A 12,757-nucleotide genomic window follows, 5' to 3' on the forward strand; every position below is an offset into this window, starting at 1 on the left:
AAAAAAAAAAAGAAAATTGTTCTTTTGACTCAAAATAATATCTGGTTCAGTAAAAATTTTGGATGTCAGAGCAATTACCAACAGACATTGATTCGAGCTAGCACTTTGAACCACATCTGAAAGACAGTTGAAGGCCTGGTAAATCTAATGAGTTGAACATTTCTATGCTTCCAAACTAAGCTGCTTTTATCCATGTAGCAGTGACATCTTCAGATTACACAAGTGGGACACTGCAATCTGTAGGGTTCAGGAAAGTTTTGCTGTACCAAGGCTTTCAGCTCATCCTTCCTGCTCCACAGATTATGGGTCATTTGAGAACCAAGAAGATCTGTGGAGATGAAGCAGAGAAATTTGGCATTAATGTGTCACTACACAAGAGAGAACAGTTGTTCATTTTGATTCTGTACAAAATCCCAGTGCAGATGATGAGAGCATTTCCTCCCCTGGAATTCACCAAGACTTTTGGAAAGAAAATTACAGCAAAGGACACTACTGAACGAGATCAAACATGCAGTAGTCAAATGCCAATTTTGATAGAGATGACAGATGGAGTGAGGTACTAATATGGGGGGTTTTAAATGCAAAATAGATTTAAAAATAAGCATTTTCCTAGCATCAGGATTTGAAAGTGAGGTTAAGAAAGAGCATCTAAAATTATATGAAGATGAGACTACAAGAAGATTTGCTCATTATTAGAGTTAGGTCAGGTAGCTGGACCTGGAAGAAAATTATAGGAAATGTTGACTGGTGCAGAAGTAGATTCTCCTGTGGGGGTCCTGTTGGCCAGCAAGCTGAACACAAGTCCCCATTGTGCTGCTGCAGTCACAAAGGCAAATCGGATCCTGGGCTCCATGCTCAGGGACATTATGAGCAGAGACAGAGACATGATCATCCCACACCGTTCATTCATGAAGGAGAGCCTTTCAATATCTAAGGAAAGTTTATTTTGCTGTAGAATTGGAGAAGAGAATGATAAAGAAATGCACAGTCATAGCTGAAAATAGGTAAGAGAAAGGTTTAGGTTAGACACCAAGAGAAGTAGTACCAAGCATGTTGTATGACACTGCCTTGTGAAATAGTTCCTTACAAAATGTGGAAACAGGCGGTGCAAAGAAATCTAAGGGAAGAAAACCTTGAGAGTTAATACCAATAAATGTATCTGTCTGGTTATGCTTGTTTGGGTGCAGAGAGAGAAGACATGAGTGGTTCTTCCCATCCCTTAACCTGTTGTCTGCTACCAACACAGTAAGAGGGATGCAGCCATCCTGCTGTACTGTGTGCCAGGTTAACCAGGGACAAGCTTAAGTCCATGAAGATCTCCCTTTAATGTTACTGGGAAGGTGTTTCCACTGGTGCTAGGGAACAGCTTGCTTTGCAATTCAACCCCATCTGTGAAGCTGTTGCTTGGATGTTAAATAAAAATATGGCACATTTATAAAAAAAATCAACTAGCTCCTTGTTTTCTATTTAGAGTAGTTTATATTGTCAGAATAGCACAAGGAATATACTGTCAGAAAGGGGAAGAAAATAGCCCATGAACCCTCAGGGTGTAAGTATATCACATTATCTCTTTTGGTAAATATACAATGGTTTATTCCTTGACAAGGAATATTCACTCACCTTCTTTTCTGCATATATTTTTTGTTGAGTGAGTGGGTAGGCTGTGATAAGGGGTACTTCATTTGACATTGCATGTATTTATGACCTACAAAACTTGATATAGACCAAAAAGAATGGGCAGGGGATGGAAACTGAGAGCTGGCTTAGCAGCTGAATATAGACCTAAGAGCCAAGAAATCCTCAGTACTAATTGTACTGCCACTACTGATTTATGGAGTGTCCTTGGGCACTGTTAAAACTTAGCAAGTGTTTTGAGGTGGAAGAGAGCTATGTGTTTCTATTAAGATGGTATAATGAGGCTTTAATTAGGGAAAAATTGGCTACTTCTCTGCTGAGATGGAATAACTATTGTAGATGTGAATATATTAATACTCTACTGAAGCTGAAAAGGAAGCTACTGGTTCCTCTGACATGAAATCCTGAGAATGGACCATAGAACAGTTTCAGCATTACAATAGAGATTGTATATAGTTTTGTATGGGCCAGTGTCGCCATCAAAGGTAAATAGCTTAATTAACTTTAATTTATAATTAATTCTGATTGACAAAATTGTTTTCATTCCAGTGCAATTCATATAAGCCAGTATGTACTCAAGACGGGTGGAAACTTGGCCCTATTTCCTTCCCACAGGGGCATTAAGCCAACTTTGACATTTTATACATTTTTAATTAAATCACTATGATCTTTGCAGGCCAGTGTATGTTCTGACAGTATTTTTTAGCTTGAAATTCAAAGGTAGATTATTTTAACAAATGTGCACAAAGATTAAAAAATGAATCCCTTCAGTATTGAGACAGCATTGTCTGTTATCTCTGTTTTGAGTAAAACAGATGGTTCATATTGCAAATGATGCATGAATAGGACTTCCCCAATGTGATGCAAATGGATCTGTGAAACTGGCATTGTATGGAGGAAAAGAGGCTGATGTTAGTAGAAACTTCTTGGACAAACATCAGTAATGAACATGTTCTTTGATTATGTTTCACAACCCGTTAAAAAGCAAAGCATGTTCAGAAAAAATAATCAGAGAGAAAGATGTCCTTTCAGAGACTGATAGTTTCAGGGACAATAAACCAGTCCGTGAGACAGTGCCTGGTGCTGCTGTTGATTCCCATTGTCACCTTTGGCAAGTACAGTCACTCAGTGTCTCTGGGTGAGCCTCTGTAACACGAGGGTTACAGCCTCCTGCTGTTTATTAGCCTTCTGATGCATTCAAACTGTGCATGTTTGGGGCAGACATTTTCCCCCAGTGGTTGGCACAACCACTGCACACTGCTCTATTCCAGAAATTGGATACAAGCAACAGTGTGATGGGAAAAATATTTCCCTGAGCTTGAATGACGTTCTATGTGCACTGGATTGTATGGAATAGATCTTATAACATAAAAAAGCCATTTCATTTGAGCAGAGTTTCTCTCCTCACTGTTCTCAACAAAGTATTTTCTTGAAATACCTCATTGCTACTTTAGGCAAATGAGGATCAGGTCTAAATTCCTCTTTAAGCTCCCAGTTTAGAACAGACCTTAATGAGCTTTCAGTCTGTTCCTACAACTGTCAATATACATGTTTCAGTGATTAAAATTAAATACATTCCCAGGCTGGTGATATGCTGACCAGATTTACATAATCTTTTCAATTACTGATTCTTCCAGATTTTGAGGAAAATCCTGATCTACCACAGCAAACCAGTAGGCAAAAATGGTTTGCATTATCCTTAATTATGGTATTGAAAGTGCCCAACAGCCTTGATTTAAAATGGAGCATCCCAATCACCATGTCACCAGCTTCTCTATTTTTTGTGTTCTACTTCCTTGAGATATCATAGATGAGAGAACAGTGTTGTTTTTGGAAAATAGTTGAATGAGTTGAGCTGAAGGATGGGAAAAACATGCTCATAAGAAATAAGAACCCCAAAATTTTGCTTGTCCTCCTATTTGCACATCAGGATATCTTGCAGATTTTGATCACATGGGTTCATTTTCGTGTGTTTATTGCACCTATTCCACAGGCACCCCAGCATGGTCATATGTGGTCTTGCTGTTAAGTGCCATAACTGATTGCCAATTACCCCCAGAAAACTTTCCAAATCACACTGTCAAAGAGCACTAAAACCTCCGTCTTTGCACAACTTCCCACTGGTTTGATGAATCTCAACCTTGTTTGCTCTGTGGCTCTTGATTCAGAGCACACAGGTGGAGAGACCCAAGATGGACACTACCAGGAAGAATCTGAGAGACCCTGGGAAAGAAAGGTGGTTTCCAGGATCACCAGTTGGGAAGGACAGAGAAGGCTGGGTCTGAGAAGGGATTGTGACAGAGCATGTGGAATAAGGCAGGTAAGGTAATTTGAAATTCTAAGAACAAACAAGCTTAGAATGCCATGAAAATTTGCCTTGTTGTAGTTGTTGAATTTTATGTACTCTGTCCTCTCCTTGCAGGGGTACCTAATTCCTGTATTAATTACAGTTTTTGTAGCATACTGGGTGCTCCTGTGCATATTTGCTTCAGAGCTCCCCAACCTGGAGGCCATGGCTGAGGTTCGCTCCTTGCCTAATAGAAAAGTCGGATCTTGAAGGGGTCTATCTGGCCACTGTAGCAAGTGATGCAGGCAGTCCTCATAAAATGAAATGTTCAATATTCTGTGTGTAGAATCACATCCATTTTCACAACTTCTGGAATGATTCCCCTGACTTTTCAGGGCTCTTTAGCCTAAATGCCCTGTGAAGCCTGTGTACAACTAACAGTTGCTGCTTTTTTTCCTGGAGTGAGAAGAGAATGTACATTTTTGCATCCATTTGTGTGGCTTCTGGGACTTTTTCTGCTTTTAACATTCTCTGGCAATGCCTCATCCTGAGTCTGCCTTTGGTGGCAGCCACTGCACTGAGGGGCCATGCAGGCAGGATAAATAACAAGGCAGTGCTGAGAGGCTTTCCTTGAAACAAATTTCTGTAGGCTGGGAAGAGAGGGCATACTTTGTTAGCAAAGAAAAGGCTCCCATGGCTGCTGTAGGAAACTGATCCATTATTGTCACTCTCTGTTCTGGGAAGGGACAGAAGAACTTCTTGATTTTCTTTGCTTTCTGCTGTATAGTCTGCCACAGCAGCCAGCATTAGCAAAACCAGATCCATGCTCATCTGTTCAAAATATCACTGTTGTTTCTGAATACTGATTATTCAGGCAAACTGCAAGGCTGAGGTATGAGAGTTTCAAAAGCAGGGCAACAAATTGTTGTACTGAAGTGGCAATGACACGAAAAATGGAGGCAGGGTACGAGAAATCCACTTAAGGGGTCTGGAAAAACTGTGGAAACAAAAGAACTGTGGCTGAAAAACAGCTGTTAGATGAAGAAAGCTTTTACTCAGCACTTGTTAGACCACGTCTAGAGTACTGTGTCCAGCTTTGTCCCCTGCAACACAAGAAAGGCACCGATGACCCAGAGCAAGTTCATCAGAGAACGTCCAAGATGATCAGGGCAGGAGCACTTGCCTTGTGAGGAGAGGCTGAGAGAGGTGGGCTTCTTCCATCAGGGGATACAATGGCTTTGGAATGACTTAACAGCAGTTGCCTGGTGAGTACAAGGAGGTCACTGAAAAGATGGAACCAAGTTGTTCATATTTGGGCATGACAGGTGGTCCACAGACAGCTGGATTTGCGCTAGAATTAAGGAGAAAGTTTTTCACTGCAAGGACAGTCAGGCAGCAAATCATCCTTCCCAGGGAAGCTGTGCAGTCAGTCTCCACTCTGGGAGGATTTTCAAGACCCAGCTGGATAAACCCTCAAGCAACGTGGTCTGAAGCTTACCTTGCTTTACACAGGGGTTTGAGCCAGAGACCTCCTGACCCTTCCCACCTGAGTTACTCTGTGATCCTGACTACCAACCCCTCCATCCCACTAAATATAATGGCTGCTCTGCACAGCTCACTGCACCTCAGTTGTCACCCAAAACTAACAGCCACTACATGAACTCTTAACCACAAGAAAAAAATGCTCAAGCCTCCAAGCTCCAGGATCCTTGCAATATTTTTATTTTCTTAGGAGACAAACCTAAAATGTTGACCTCAATGTCTTCAGTAGAGTTACAGCAGGTCAGGGCTGCAGAGAGCATGAAGATGGTTTCAACTCAGAAACTTGTTCCCAACTTGTGTTATATTAAGCCTGAAATCTCCTGCTCTCAGGCCATTGGTCCTCTTAAGGGTAAGTTAGTGTTGTGTGCTCTACCTGGCTTAGGCGTCCAGCAAAGTCAAAGACTGGGGTACCAGGAGAAGTTTAAGATGTTCTTTTCTTCCAGACTGTGACAGAGGAAATGGTGTTAATCTTCTTTTCATGCCCTCTGGGTTGCTGTTATTATACAGGTATAATTGTTCTCTGCTTTAAACCTCCTAATGTAAGTAAAGAAGTAAATGTAAACCACAGGGTTGGTGCTTTGTAACAGTGTTAGAGAGGGGTAAACCACAGCTACCAGTTAGAACTTAGCACTGTAGAAAACACATAAAGGAAAGTAAAGAAATTACAGAAAAAAAGGTCTGCCAGGTTTAGCACAAGAAGGACTCTTGGAGTCAGAGTACAAACAAATGAAGTTATAAAAGACCACCTTTGCAAAGTGAAAATAGGACTGTTCGTAACTTCAATAGACAAAAAAAGAAAGAAGTTGACAATAGATATTAATATTCTGTATTTGGAGAAAAGCAGGTGATAAGCCTATGCCGCTTCAAATGTTTTCCAGTCCACTGGAAAGTAAGAAAAATTCTAGCATGTCTTTAAGAGGAATGTTTGTACATCATCAGACCTGAGTAACTTGCATCAAAATATACAGCCAATTGCTTCAATCCTTTGGTGATGGTACAGTAAAAAGATAAAAATGGGTTAATATGGGCAATCACCTTTTTATCCTGATTTATTCCCTTGCAAAATAAGAGAAAAATTAACAAGATTCAATTAACGAAGATGTAAATAGAGGTAAAATGTTTGAACACCATTTCATGACAGTTAATATGATGCTGTTAAAAAAAAAAAATCTTGTCAATACAGCCTGATTTTACTATGAATTATGTGTTTGGCTGATAAACACTGTCATATAGACATAAAAAATTTCTATGGTTTAATGTGTACTATTTGCTGGCATAGGATAATCTGAGTTTTTAAAAAATGAGCAACTGCATGGCAAGGTTGCAAAAATGAGCAATTAGTGTCAATAAAGCTTGGATAAGATGAATTTAGAACTCTCTAAATGGCAGATTGCAAAGCTGTTGCTAACATGAAATTTTCTCTGAATGAGTGTGTTTCTAGTGGCATCCCATGGTGGTATGTACTAGAAACAGTGTTGACCAACCAATTTCATCAGTGATCTGGAATTAAATGCAGCTTTCCTGTAATTTAAAACAAATCTCTTAATATCACATGTGCTGCTGGAATAGAAATTATGATAAGGACATGATAACTATATGAAATGATGTAGGGAGTTTAGGTGTAGGGAGTGTAATTAAACAGAGCTTTTTAATATGGCTGAGTTACACAGGCCGTAGGCTGTATCTGCAGAGCTGGGGAAGGAGCAATGCTGAGAAGAGTCTCAGAGTTGCCAGAGGGAAAGCAGAATCCCCCTGTGATGCTCTGGCAATACAAGCAAATGTAATGCCCAGCTACATAAACATGAGATAAACAAGTAGGAGCAGGGAAGTGATTTCACTGGAACTGAATTATTGCATGAAGCTCTGATGCAGGCATCTTGAAAAACATTTTGGAAAATGAAAATGTGCAGAGATGATTGGAAGCCTGATGAGTATGAGAAAATGGTTTATTCGTAGAGGGTTTGAGCTATTTATTGTGAAGTGGCTTGATAGCAGCTGAAGTAGGGAAAAAAGAAAGGTAGGGCACAGTGAACACTTAATCTATTGAGAAGAGTTCAGCAAGAAACAAGAACAGGGGTTATCAAGTTCAAATTTTGGAAGCCAGAAAGGGTTGTAGGACAAGAAGACCCACCATTTTTTTAACACTGAGGTATGAATCTTTGAAACAAATTTTTAAAAAGGGATGGTGAATCTGTTTCTGATTTTCATCTCTGTTAAGAAGAAAATGCCTTGAAAAATAGGTTTTAGTCAGACAGAAGTCGCTTGGTGTGGTAGAAGAAAAACTCCTTAAGCATTAAGTTGATTAAACAGACAAGAGTCACTCTGAGATCTTCCCTCCTGTTACCACTTGGGTCTCTTGGAGATGTCCAATGCATGGGCATGTGAGGGTGATTTTATACTTGAGATTATGTTTTTGGTTTACCTATAGGGTTTACCCCCACCTGTGGGGATGTCTGTGCTCTAACAACACTGGTCATACTCATCCTTTTTGTTGCATGTTGAATCGGTTATCACAGTTATCACAGTATTCTTTTTCTGAACTGAGAAGAGCTGTCTGTGTCTGTCCCCAGGTTCCCTCCAGGCAGGCAAGAAACACCAGGAAAACATCCTGCAAACAGAACTTTGTTTTCTGAAACTTTCAAGTAAGAAACAATTTGTGAAAGAGGTGTGAGCCATTGTGTTTTCTCCCTGGAAGGATGCCTTTCCATATTATTGAGATTGGCCTTATTACAACAGTCTCCAGCTTGCAGGAATGTTATGTATGTACTCAATAATAGCAAACATCGATGAAATGAGCCTTTAGAGTCCCTTACTGTGCTTGACTCACCTTTATTGATGCAGTGGGGTGCAAACTGCATTTCCAGGAGCAGTAGCTGATGGAGCTCACAACCAGACAGAGGAAACTGCCTGTGACTGGGGAGAGCAAATTTAAACTGCTCCCGAGTGCCCCAAAATAACCTCTCAAGCAGTCATGATTACAAGAGGGAAGGCAGAGCCGGCTCCGCTACAGATATCACCTAGCCAAAGTGCTCTTCTGGAGTGGCACTTCATCTGCCTGGGTAAAGCAGGGGTGGGAATCACTCACCTGAATGTAGGTCACCTGGGCTGAATGGTGACCAGGGGAGGCCAGGACTGAATGGGCATCAAAGTGTGATTCAGCCCACCCTAAAATAGACATCTAAATTAAGGCTCCACAGGTGTCTTCTCTCTTTCTTGGCTGCACAGGGAGTTTTCTAAGTGGCTCAGCTACAGACTGCTCTGCTGCAGATGTCTGCCTTCATTAACTTTTAGGGTCTTGCAACCAACTCAATTTCTGCCACCTGTCAGCACTGGGAAAAGGCCCTCATGGGCCACAGTCACACTTGTGGTGTACATGAAAAGGAGCAGATGTGTTTTCATTGTGTTTCACATGCACAGAATACACATTCACACTGGCTGATGAGCAAGCAGTGCAGGGAGGCAGTCCAGGCTCTGTTCATCCAGTCTTTGTTAGCAATCTTTGGATATTGCTTATAAATGAGTGAAAGTGATTTCTCAGTTTTTTCCCTGCTCATTACAAATGAGGACTGATCCAACATTGATATCAAAAGGTGACAGGCTCATTCCACATACCAAGGGCAAACCAAAAAAGCCAGTTTGAACTTTGCACCAGTGACACATGGAAAATACGGTGGCACAGTTTTTCTGTGTCTTCTGATTATAAACTACAATCTGAAGTTAGGGTGGGGCTGTCACATTTCCAGAACAAAAGTGTCACCAGTGGCATTATCAGAGGGCAGCAGGAGGAGCAATGGGCTGGGTCCTGTTGCAGCTCAGTGCTAGGAGGTGAAAACAGCATCAATGGAAAATTTGCACAGAGCTCTGGGACTTCCTTCCTGTGTGCTGTGGGATGCAGTGCTGGCTTTGAAAGCTGTAAAATTAATCAAGTGATTTGAAAGCCTCTCATTATTTCGTTCACTGGGAAAAATATCATCTCTGTCAGAGATGGACTGTGAAGCAGTGTAAGAGAAGCAAAGCTTAGTTCAAGATTCCTGGCATTTTTGGGAGTTGGATAGAATTTTACTTGTGTGAGATTATTTCCCTGCAAATGGAAGACTGTAGTTACAATGTGATGGAAAAGAGGAGAGGAATTTGCAGTAGACTAACAGAGAACAATCTGATACCAAAGAGAAGCCTCTGACTCGTTGATTTACCCAGTTCAAATAAATTAGAAACTGCCCAGTAAGCCTCTTAAAATGCCAACAATGTTTGAAATAGGCTAACAAGTGGCCATGTGAAAAAATGGCACTGTAGGTGACATCAGAAGCTGTTATTTGAGCAACTTCAAAAAACCCAGATGGCCATGAAGTTTTACATAAAAGAGGACCTTAGATTCCTATGCATGTAACACATGGCCTAAATTAAATATTTTTCTCTTTCCAATATGTGTCTTCTGCCTTTCATTGTGGTTCTTGCTTTCACCTCTTGTCTAAGACCAAATTAAGAGTCAATAGTAAATATCTTTTTTCTGTTCTCACATGTCACATAGGCCAGAAGATGCTGAGTGAGCACTGTGCTTAAAAACACCTTCAGAGACTAGACACAGAAGACGTGTGATGGAAAGAGGAAAGAACCTAAGGACGTGCGCTATTTCTGCAGTGAAACAAAGCCTGCAATAGCAGTAGCAGAGGGAAGCATCCTGGTGGTAGTATCAAATAAAAAGGGACAAATATGTATGGCAAGCACAGTGTGTCTCAACCCACACTCTGTGAAGACCAAGTCAGCAGGCAAAGGAGGGAACACACAGGCAAATCAGCAGTGACATGCAGGATCTGTTCCAGTGGAAGTTGATGTTGGCCTGGGCCTTGTTACATGCAAGCACAACTGATTAATCAAAACTGCACTATTGTGAACTGTGGAGATTGCTAATGCAACCAAGGTGAATGGCCTTTACCATTTGTGTTTATTCCCAAATGCATTTGCTGGAGCCAAGATGATGCTTGTGCATCTACAACACTGCTTCCCTTTGTACTGGAATTGTTTTCCTCCGAGTTCATGTTCCCAAAGCCCTGCTCTGCCATTTCCTTCAGTGTTCTTCTCTCTCCCCCAAGTTTTGCAGTATCATTGCTCTGACATCCCCAGCATGATCATACTCGACATTATCCTGTCTGTCTTTTCTTCCTGACAGCCACTCGCAGGAAATTCTCATATGAAGGAGGATTTGTGAAGAGACCGTTGTCTCTGTGTGTTGCCTCTGACTTGTTCCCTTTTTGCAGTTCCTGTCATAGCTCCCTGCTGCTCAGTCTCAGTTCTCTGATGAATCTAATCTGTTTCCCCCTGCTCCTTGACTGAAGGTACCTTCAGAGCTGTTACTCAGTGCATAGCAAGGGGGACAGCTTTATCTTATTACTCTCTTTTAAAAGCAATAGCTTTGTGCAGAATGTTTTCTTTCTTTGGGGTTGGACTAGATGATCTCCAGAGATCTCTTCTAACCCTAACAATTCTGTGATTCTGTGTTTCTTCCCTTTTAAGTCACTCCTTCCTTTGCAATTTGAGGTGGTCTCTTTATTTCTCAGCTCAGATTTGGACCCTGGGGTTTGGACATTTCTGTCACATTTCACTCAGTCACCAAACTCACCTGCTTTAATCTGGAAAATGGATTCCCTACATTGGTCAAATTCAGTAAATGCCTTTCATGTGACTATATGTGTGTGTCCATTCACATTGAGGTACGAGCTTGAAGGCAGCAGTCAGAGGATTCAGCAACCTGCCCCCACATCTCTCTCTTTTCACCACAAGGCTTCATAAAGTCCCACATTCTTCTACAGACCTACTCCTTGCCTGTGGTTTCTTTCAGGTCAGCTGGACTGTGTGTCCAGCTCCTCCATTTAAAACCAATTTGTTCTGTCCCAGAGTTTGTTAGCATGAGTCAAATAAACCCCTTCAACACCTTCTTCAGACTATTTCTCATTGAAGACATCTCTTTTTTCCCTTCTAAAAAGGAGATGTTACAAATACATTTTCACCTCCTAATACCACAGCCCTTGCTTGGCAACTGCTTCCTCAGTGGAATTTCCCAGTGTGGATGTGAAGGACCAACCACACTCCTCAGTGTCATACAGCTCCCAGCCAAGATGTGCAAGTTCCCCTCCCAGCTCTGCTAGAATGCTGATTCATTCATTACAGAGAGCTTGGAGCTGAACAGCAAGGGGCAAAAAACCTGCTTAGTGAGGTGCTCTGTGAACACATTTTTCCCTGCAATGAAGTGGAGGAGACACTGAAATGTGAAATGATCCTCACCACTGCTACTAGGGACCACAGTGTAGTTGGACTTTATTTTTAGCTCTTTACCTCTTTTTCTGGCCATTTATTATTTATCTCACATCTTGAGAGAGGTCACTCTTGCTCATCACTCTATTAACTTTCAGGTAGTCAAAGACTTCAGCTCATGCCTTTCCCTGCTTCGATTAGGTATGGTCCAATAAGCCTGACTACTGCTGGCAGACTCCCAAAGTTTCATTTGCTAGAAAATAACCTTAATGCCCATTATTTTATCCCCAAGGTACTTCAGGTTTCCAGATAGCTTTCAAATTTGAGTTTAGGAGGCATAAATAAGCCAGTTGATTAATTACAAGAGGTAGTTTAATTCATCAGATTCCATTTTTCAGCTGCTAAGTAAGAGGAAACCTCCTCATCTGCCAAAAGGGTGCCTGTTGGCTCATGTGGATACTTTGTATGGGAACAGGCTGCCCTCACTTTGAAATTTCTGTTAACAAAGAGGAAAGATTTCTAACTAATTTGAGGAAACAATGAAGAATGAGGCTACCACCCCCACTGCCCTTGCTCATAGTTCTTCACCTCTGCATCCTGGATGACCACGCAATAAACCAGCGTGCCTTTCACATATTGCTCTTCATTTCTTTCTATTCATTTTGATGGAAGCTAACAAAACCCCATCATCAAACAAGCACAGAGATCATCCTCACTAAAGGGAGGTTGGGAAAGCCTGTCTCCTGCTTGCCATGAAGGCACACTCACTTATAGCTACACCAGTGATTCCCAGGATCTGTGTTGTTTCCCCTGCTGCCTTTGCAATGGTGTCTCACCCCAAGGCTGCTCAACCTTCCCACAGTTGTGGCAAGTTCAGCCTAACCATGGCATTAGAAAAGGGCATCATAGGAACCCTTCAGTGTCTGCCAGGTTTGTGTCAGAGGTGCCAGGGTCCTTGTCTCTCCCTCCTAACTTGGGTCTTCATGACTCCTGTTAGTACTGACTTCATGGGGCTGGGACACCCTTCCCTTCCACGCAGGAATG

General features: G+C 41.6%; 1 long non-coding RNA gene across 1 annotated transcript in view; it reads left to right on the forward strand.

Moving 5' to 3' along the window:
- The window catches only part of LOC108446201, a 23,003-nt gene extending 10,252 nt beyond the window's left edge, over positions 1-12,751 (forward strand). Inside the window, exons 2-4 of the long non-coding RNA XR_001861325.1 lie at positions 3,804-3,955; positions 8,035-8,106; positions 9,993-12,751. This is a non-coding gene — a long non-coding RNA (uncharacterized LOC108446201). The remainder of the gene's footprint in view (positions 1-3,803; positions 3,956-8,034; positions 8,107-9,992) is intronic.
- Positions 12,752-12,757: the final 6 nt, after the last annotated feature.

Source organism: Corvus brachyrhynchos, unplaced genomic scaffold, assembly GCF_000691975.1.
Source record: "Corvus brachyrhynchos isolate BGI_N302 unplaced genomic scaffold, ASM69197v1 scaffold53, whole genome shotgun sequence".
Classification (NCBI taxonomy): domain Eukaryota; kingdom Metazoa; phylum Chordata; class Aves; order Passeriformes; family Corvidae; genus Corvus; species Corvus brachyrhynchos.